At 45.6% G+C, this 7,185-nt stretch overlaps 1 protein-coding gene across 2 annotated transcripts in view; it reads right to left on the reverse strand.

The window, feature by feature from the left end:
* Window positions 1–4,870, reverse strand: part of NDRG1 (N-myc downstream regulated 1) — a 39,528-nt gene extending 34,658 nt beyond the window's left edge. Inside the window, exon 1 of one of the 2 annotated variants that reach the window (XM_021542386.3) lies at window positions 4,820–4,870. The gene's annotated coding sequence lies outside the window, so the exon portion shown is untranslated. Of the gene's footprint in view, window positions 1–3,752; window positions 3,992–4,819 lie in introns of those variants that run through there. The other variant, XM_085572580.1, reaches the window with a different exon arrangement.
* Between the last annotated feature and the right edge of the window lie 2,315 nt (window positions 4,871–7,185).

Genomic DNA, 7,185 nt, shown 5'->3' on the forward strand with positions numbered 1-7,185 from the left:
TAATGTTTGGTGTTTCCACTAATTTCTGCATCATCTGTACAGGTCTAGCAGACTGGCCCTACACATCCATGGTAGAAAACAAGCTGAAAAAGCTATACTTTTGAAGCTATACTTAGGTCAGGCAGGAAGCAACCAGTTGATGACTTCAAAAAATTGTGAATACCCAGTTCTAAAAACAGGTCTTGAAAAGGAAGATCCATATTGACTAAATTCCAGCTACCAAGGGAAAAAACTTGAGAGATGAAAAAGATATATTAAAATTTTGACACCTAACTGAAAGGAAGCAGCCCCAAACCCAAAAGAAACATAGGAAACGTGATCAGCCACACAAAATAAGAGCTGCAAAACTGACACACATCCTGCTTAGCACAAAGAGATGCAGCTGTGGAAAATTTCAGCACAGGCAGTCCAGCTGTGCATCAGCAAGCACACCATGGAGCACCTCTGCATGGAGAACACCCCCTCTGACGACAAACTCCTGGGCATTATCCAAAGGCAACACTCTCTTGCCAGCTGGGAAACAAAATAGGCCTGAACCTGCAGCAGCCCTGAGATAAAAGTAAAACTAAACTCATCACCCTCCTCATCCAACACAGGAGCTTGCACATTCAGGTCTGACACTTGGACAATTTCAGGCTTAATTTTTTTCTATACACTTGTTCTGGATTAAATGCCAAATAATGGCACTGATTCACATGGACTCTCAGCACTGGGTTTAATTATGTCATAATAACACTTTAGTGACACATGAACACATTCAGGAAAAGCTCTAAATGGCTTCTTACTGCTGCTTAAAAACCACAGCAAAAGGAAATTAACAGTAGGGATTACCTCCCACTGGCTGTCCCTCACTGAAGACACCCAGGACTCTGGAAGTGACACAGATGGGGAAAAAAGCTGCCACTATTTGAGAGAAACACCAAGTTCAATAGCCATTATATTCACAGCCATTGATTTCCAAGATGTCTAACCCAGATTTTAGTCATCCATAGGAACACACACCACTGAACCTGAAAATGAGTTTGCCTTGCTCTCAGTCTTTGAAACAGTTGCAGATTATTTCCCCTAACTTTCCAGTTGTGGCAAGTAATTTACTTGGAACTTCTGGGACAAAGCTTTTGACAGAAGGCAGAGGGATAAGTGCTGCTCCTGGACCTGAGCAATCTGATCTAGTGGGTGGCATCCCTGCCCATGGCTGAGGGGTTGAAACTAGAGGGTTTTTAAGGTCCCTTCCAACCTAAGCCCTTTATGATTTTATGATGAGCTGCTGAAATTGGAGCTCAGCCCCCCTCAATTGTGCAGGGAAATTCTCCACAGAGGCAGCTTCAGGGGCAGCACCATCCCGCTTTAGGCAGATATTCAAATTCACACCTAAAGCTGAAGCCAGGGGCAGTGCCATCTTTTAAGCAAAACAGTGACAAAAATTATGGTATTCTGTACTTCTGTATTTCTAGGTGCTGTGACAGAACTTGAAAGTTAGATCTAAAAAGTCATCTGGAAGTTTTACTTCATCTCCAGAACCAGTATTTCATCCTTGTTAATGCTAAGCAGTTGCATTTTCTGTACATTGGAAGGTTTTCCTTCCAAGGGATCAAACCATGGGCAGTTAGAGCGAGCCACTCGTGTTGTGTAGTGCTGTGACCCAAACTGAGCCAGGCCATTGCTTCCCAGGCTCTGCTCTCCCTGACAGCAAACAGGCTTTTGCTGTCTTAACCTTCCAGCTGTGCACATGATGTACACATTGCTGACGCACCACAATTAGAATTTGTATTATTTTTGAGAGTTTCGCATTTTCTGTTCATGTTCATTCTGAAGAGCTTCAAGCCAGATTCACCTCTTCTGTATCTTTTCTGTCACTCTTTGTCTATTTTGAGACAACAAAAGCAGGCAATGTCTCATTACATATATACTCTATGTTTTGTGCTCTAACGAGGTAAGTGAAAAAACAGTATTTTCCGTGGGAAGCTAGAAGTTTGTCAAAATCTCTTAAGATGGTCATGAGAAGATTTATATTGTACTTCAGTCAAAGAAATTAATCACTTAGGCTTAGAAATCTGAATCAAAGAATTTTTCTCCCAACACTTCACTACTAATCTCATCTGAGCCACAAGAGCAAATGACTTAATTGCCTTATAACTACCTCTAAGGATCAGGTTCCCTTGCCAAAGTGCTGCAAAAGGTGTTCTGTAATCTCCCCGTGTAATTGTTATAGTCCAAAAAGGAATATCCAAAGAGCAGAATACCTCCCACTAGGGGAAGGACAATAGGGGAATCCTGCTGGTTTTACTGAGCATTCATACAATTTACCCAGATGGTCTGCTCCAGTTCTAGTATTCTTTTCCTTTTGGCAAGAATAAAAAAATCCATTGTGGAGGACACAAACGGAAAACCTTAAGAGCTTGTAGCCCAGGTGCTGGTTCCCAAACACAGGCATGCATGTGGCAGCCCTCCCTCAGCAGAGGGTGACACTTCCTTGGCTGTTCCCTAATTCTGTGGACACCTGACACTTTGACATCTCTATCTTGCTGTCATCTTGGTAAAAAGGCCAATGAATGCAGGAAATAAGTACACAAACCCTTCTTTCTAAGGGAAACAAATGCAAACCCTCATTTGTCTAGACCCTTCTTCCCCAGTCTGGTTCAAGGTCAGTCACTTTGCAGTGCCCATTCCCAGGGGAAGAGCTCATCTTTTTACAAGAGCATGTAATAAGGGAGAATGGCTTTAAACTGAAAGAAGGTCAATTTTAGCTAGATATTGGGAAGAAACTCTTCACTGTGGGGGCGCTGAGGCACTGGCACAGGCTGCCCAGAGAAGCTGTGGATGCTGCATCCCTGAAAGTGGCCAAGGCCAGGCTGGATGGAGCTTTGAGCAACCTGGTCTAGTTGAAGGTGTTCTTGTCCATGGCAGGGATGTTAAAATAGGTAATCTTTCAACAAAAACCATTCTGTGATCTCGCAGTTCAGTACTTGTAGAAATTTCTGTTCAAAGTTTTCAAAGTTGAAATCAAACTCATTCAGTTTTCTGCTGTGCAAGGAACTCAGAAGCTGAGGCCTTCAGGTCCCCAAACCTTTATGCTGTGGCATCTGTTCAGTTTTTACTGAAAAATATTATGTATAAAAGCCAAACCCTAAGGAGTCCATCATTAATACATTAAAACCTGCTTTCACGGCATCTGTGTTTTCCATATAAAAACCTACACCAGTTCCTCCTGAATACATTCATGAATTACTCTTCTTTGAGGGCCTGGGACACATAGTACCCTGGGAACTGTACAAGCCTTTGAGAACCACTGTTTGTGCTGCATCTACTCCAAGCTTTAGTATTTTGTCCAAAGTCATTAAATTCTTGCTGTGCATGGAACATCATACAGCATTAGCTGCCTGCTGTTTACTCAAGTACCTGTGATAAAAACACAGTCATTCTATGTCAAACTACATTAGACTCTGGTTAAAAGACCACAAAATTAAAATAAACAACAGGAAAAAAATCCACACACACAAAAAAAAAGCCTAACAAAAATTCCAAAACCAAACAAAAAAAGCCTCCCCCCACAAAAAAATAAAAATCAAACAAAAAAAAAAAAAAAAAAAAAAAAAAAAAAAAAAAAAAAAAAACAAAAAAAAGCAACCACAAAATATGTTCGCAGAGGCAAGTTCAAAGTGGACTGCTTAATGCCACTGGCTGAAGTTTTGATGCAAATTATACCCGGAACAGCCAAGGCTAAAAACAAGGCAGGCTTCTCAGATGTTTACCTGAAGCACTTGATAGCTCCTCTTTACAGGTTATTTCCATTGCTTGACCTCAACAGTGAGTTTTGCAGTAGTTATGTATCTTTGACACACTTGGATGCACACAAAAAAAGTTGATAAAAAGCCAGAAGAAAGCAAAACAATCAAAACATCATGCAGAGAACCTGGACAGAACACTTCAGGTTGTCTTTGACCTCTTCTATGTCATTACAATTGTATTTTCTAGGTTCAAAATACAGCTCCTATTTAAACCAGAGAAAGAAAATCATCAAAATAACGTAGGTGCGAAATACTTCTATCTGCATTCCCGTTGTGAGGATGGGATGCTAAACAGGGCACTGTGATCTTTGTGAAACAGTGAATTATGCAGCAAGCAATGCCAACTTGCAAATGTTTCATAGGAAACCTGATGATGAAAAGCATTAACTAAAACCTCCTCCTTAGCAGAAGTGAAATCCCTCATTTCATCAAGCCCAGTGCGTGGCTCTCCCTCCACCGCAAACCTCCACACTCCCCTCGAGTGCTCCGAGCCCAGCACGGGTGGAGAACTGTGCCCGTCGCCACATACGATGACAACAACCCCCTGAGACAACAGACCGGACACGGGGCCACGCTGCCCGGTGCTCCAAGCCCAGCACAGAGCTGCGAGAGCCGAGAAACACGAACAATCACCAGTGGTCAACTTCCGTAGGGAAAGTATTGTGCCTCGGCTTCCCGGCTGTTTTCCAAGCCAGCCCATCCCATCCCGCGGCTTCCCCGGAGCTCGGACCTTGGCAGCAGCATCCCGAGCCGCCCCCGCTCCCGGGAAGGGCCGGGGTCCGGCTCGGGGACCTCCATGCCGCTGAGAGCCACCCGGTACCCCTGCAGCGACCTGCTCGGAGCCACGGGGAGAGGGACTTGGGTTTAAGAAAAAGGAGGAGGGTGATGCAAGGATGCGCGCTCGAGGGGACCGCGAGGTCCGCGGGGGGTGGGTGAATGGGCGGACGGAAAGAGGGATGGAAAGAGGGATGGAAAGAGGGATGGAAAGAGGGATGGAAAGAGGGATGGAAAGAGGGATGGCGCTGCCTTACCTGCCGGGCTGCCACTGTCCCTGCGCCGCCGCTGCCGCCCGCGCTCGCTCCGCCGCCCGCGGCCGCGGGGCGATTTATAGCCCCGGCCCCGCCCGCCGGGCGGTGCTGCCGCCGCCCGCCCGGCCCCGCCCGCCGCTGCGCTGCCCCGCCGGCCGCGGTGAGCGCCGGCTGCGGCCCGGCACGGAGCCCCGGGCCGAGCAGGGAGCCCCGGGCCGAGCAGGGAGCCCCGGTATCCCCAGGGAGCCCCGACACCCACCCGCAAGCCCGGGCCGCCTCCTGCCCGGCCGCGCAGCACAGGCGGCTCCGCGCCGATACCGCGCAGCCGGGCTGGAGAGCAGCCGGCGGCTCTGACCCGCGTCCCGCTTCCCCGATGAGCCGCGGCTTCCACCAGTCCGGCGAGGAGAATGGAGTGTGTGCAAGGGCTTGCCCAAGGACCGAGCAGCCCCCTTGGGAAAGGCTGAGCCCAGGATGGCGACAGCGGGGTCCTGGCACAGGTGGTGTTGGCAAAGTCCTGGACATGCTTCTATGTAGATATAAAGTCTATTTACCAGAGTTGAAAAATCTTATGCTCACGCCTTAAAATGACCACTAGGAAGGAGCTGTACAGGAGGGAAATAATGCCTTTGCACATTTCTGGTGAAGTTCAAAGGGTGCAGTCGGTGCTGGAAGTTCTGGGTGAGTTTCCCAGTAACAGCCCTTTGGCAAGAAGTGCAGCTAATCGTTTATTCCAAAAAAAGGCCGTCGCCTGCTGAGCAAAGAGTATCTCTGTGTGTAGCCATCCGCCAAGAGGCGGGTTAAACTGTCACGGCCTGAGCTGCTTTTTCTGCTTTTTCTGTGACTTTTCTGTAAAACACTCTTCCCCCAAGTGTGTGATTTCACTTAACAAACTTCACTTTTATGGCATGTTACCGTGACCGAAACACATGAAATCCACAACATGTTGTCATTGTCCCTTGTGAAGTGGCCTGAAGCGGAAATCGGAAATTCCTCAAACTCTGAAACTCTGTTGAACTCTCAGCCTGTTTTCTCAGCTATATAATAAGGTTATTATCTCAAGTCTACAAACCTTGCTTCTGTTTAAATGCATATTAGCTTCTCTCCTCCCAAGTCAGCTTCTGTACCTGAGTCAGAAACTGCTGCCTTTGGATGTAAAACCCTGGAAGTCTGGTTCATTTTTCACCACAAAATTATTGGTGATCATGTTGTGTAACTATAACTGAAGTATTACCAAGTGTGGAATAAAGGACATGTTTTGTTTTCTTCCCTCTGTCTAATTAATGTCTGCAAGGATGAAAAGTATTTCTGAACAATGCAAGAGAACATTTGTCACCCTAAGACAGCACTGTTCTCTATGTGCTTTCTTTGTTTTTTGAATGATAAAAGGCCTAATCTTTTTCATAATTGTTTTAAACTGTGATGCCAGGAAACCAGTGAAACCATCACAAATAACTTCATTGGTAACTGAGCCTATTTTGAAGTCATATGTTCAAAATTATGTCATCAGGTCACTGGCATGCTCTGTTTGTTATGGAAGATCTGTCTAGCTCAGTGTACCCAAGTTATGGAACAAGTGCAAATGCTGGAATGAGAACATGGGCTTGACTAATTTTCCAACAGATTAAACCTTCCTTCATCTGGTCATGAAACAATATCCTAGCTCAAAAACATTCAGTCCTTCAGAAAACAGATCTGGGGCAGTGTCTGAATTGTGTGATTTGGCCAATCCTCAAGCAGTTTTAGAGTGTGCTGTGCTTGGCTGCTTTTTGGGGAAGGGGCTGAAAGCTTCACAGATTTAGATGAAATGAACTATTCTCTGTTCACTAGATGCAGAGTTTTGCAGTTAAAAAACAAGTACTGAGTCTGGAATGGGAAACTGAAATTGTTTCCTTTTGCTTTGGCTTCGCAGTCTGTTATTTAGATCACATGCAGTGTTGGATCTTCAAGAATGCTGAAGACTGGCAGGTAGAAGTCCCAGGGAGTAGTTGCTTGGAAAGCCTGGTAATCTGTGCATCCAAACAGAGCCTTCAGTAGTTCATGCACTCTTCCCAGCTATTTTGCTAGTTGTGGCTGAGGCTAACATGGTGATTTACAGTCACTTTTGAGAGACTGGTGGATTGTGAAAGAAAATGAAGTAATTCTAAAAATCCAAGTTAGGAAGTATTTTACTGTGTAAAGATGTAATTGACAAAGTTTGTACTCAGAGATCCAAATTCTGACCTGTGCCAGAAAGGAGCACAGCTGAAAACTTGGGGAACATCACTCCCTCTGCTTGAAAAAGTCTGCGCAGAAGACAGTTTGGAAAAACAGGAATTTCCAGGCTTGATTTGCCAGTGTCACTGCTGACAATGCAATGCCTCAGTGAGTTT

This window comes from Lonchura striata, chromosome 2 (genome assembly GCF_050655825.1).
Source record: "Lonchura striata isolate lonStrDom1 chromosome 2, ASM5065582v1, whole genome shotgun sequence".
NCBI lineage: Eukaryota > Metazoa > Chordata > Aves > Passeriformes > Estrildidae > Lonchura > Lonchura striata.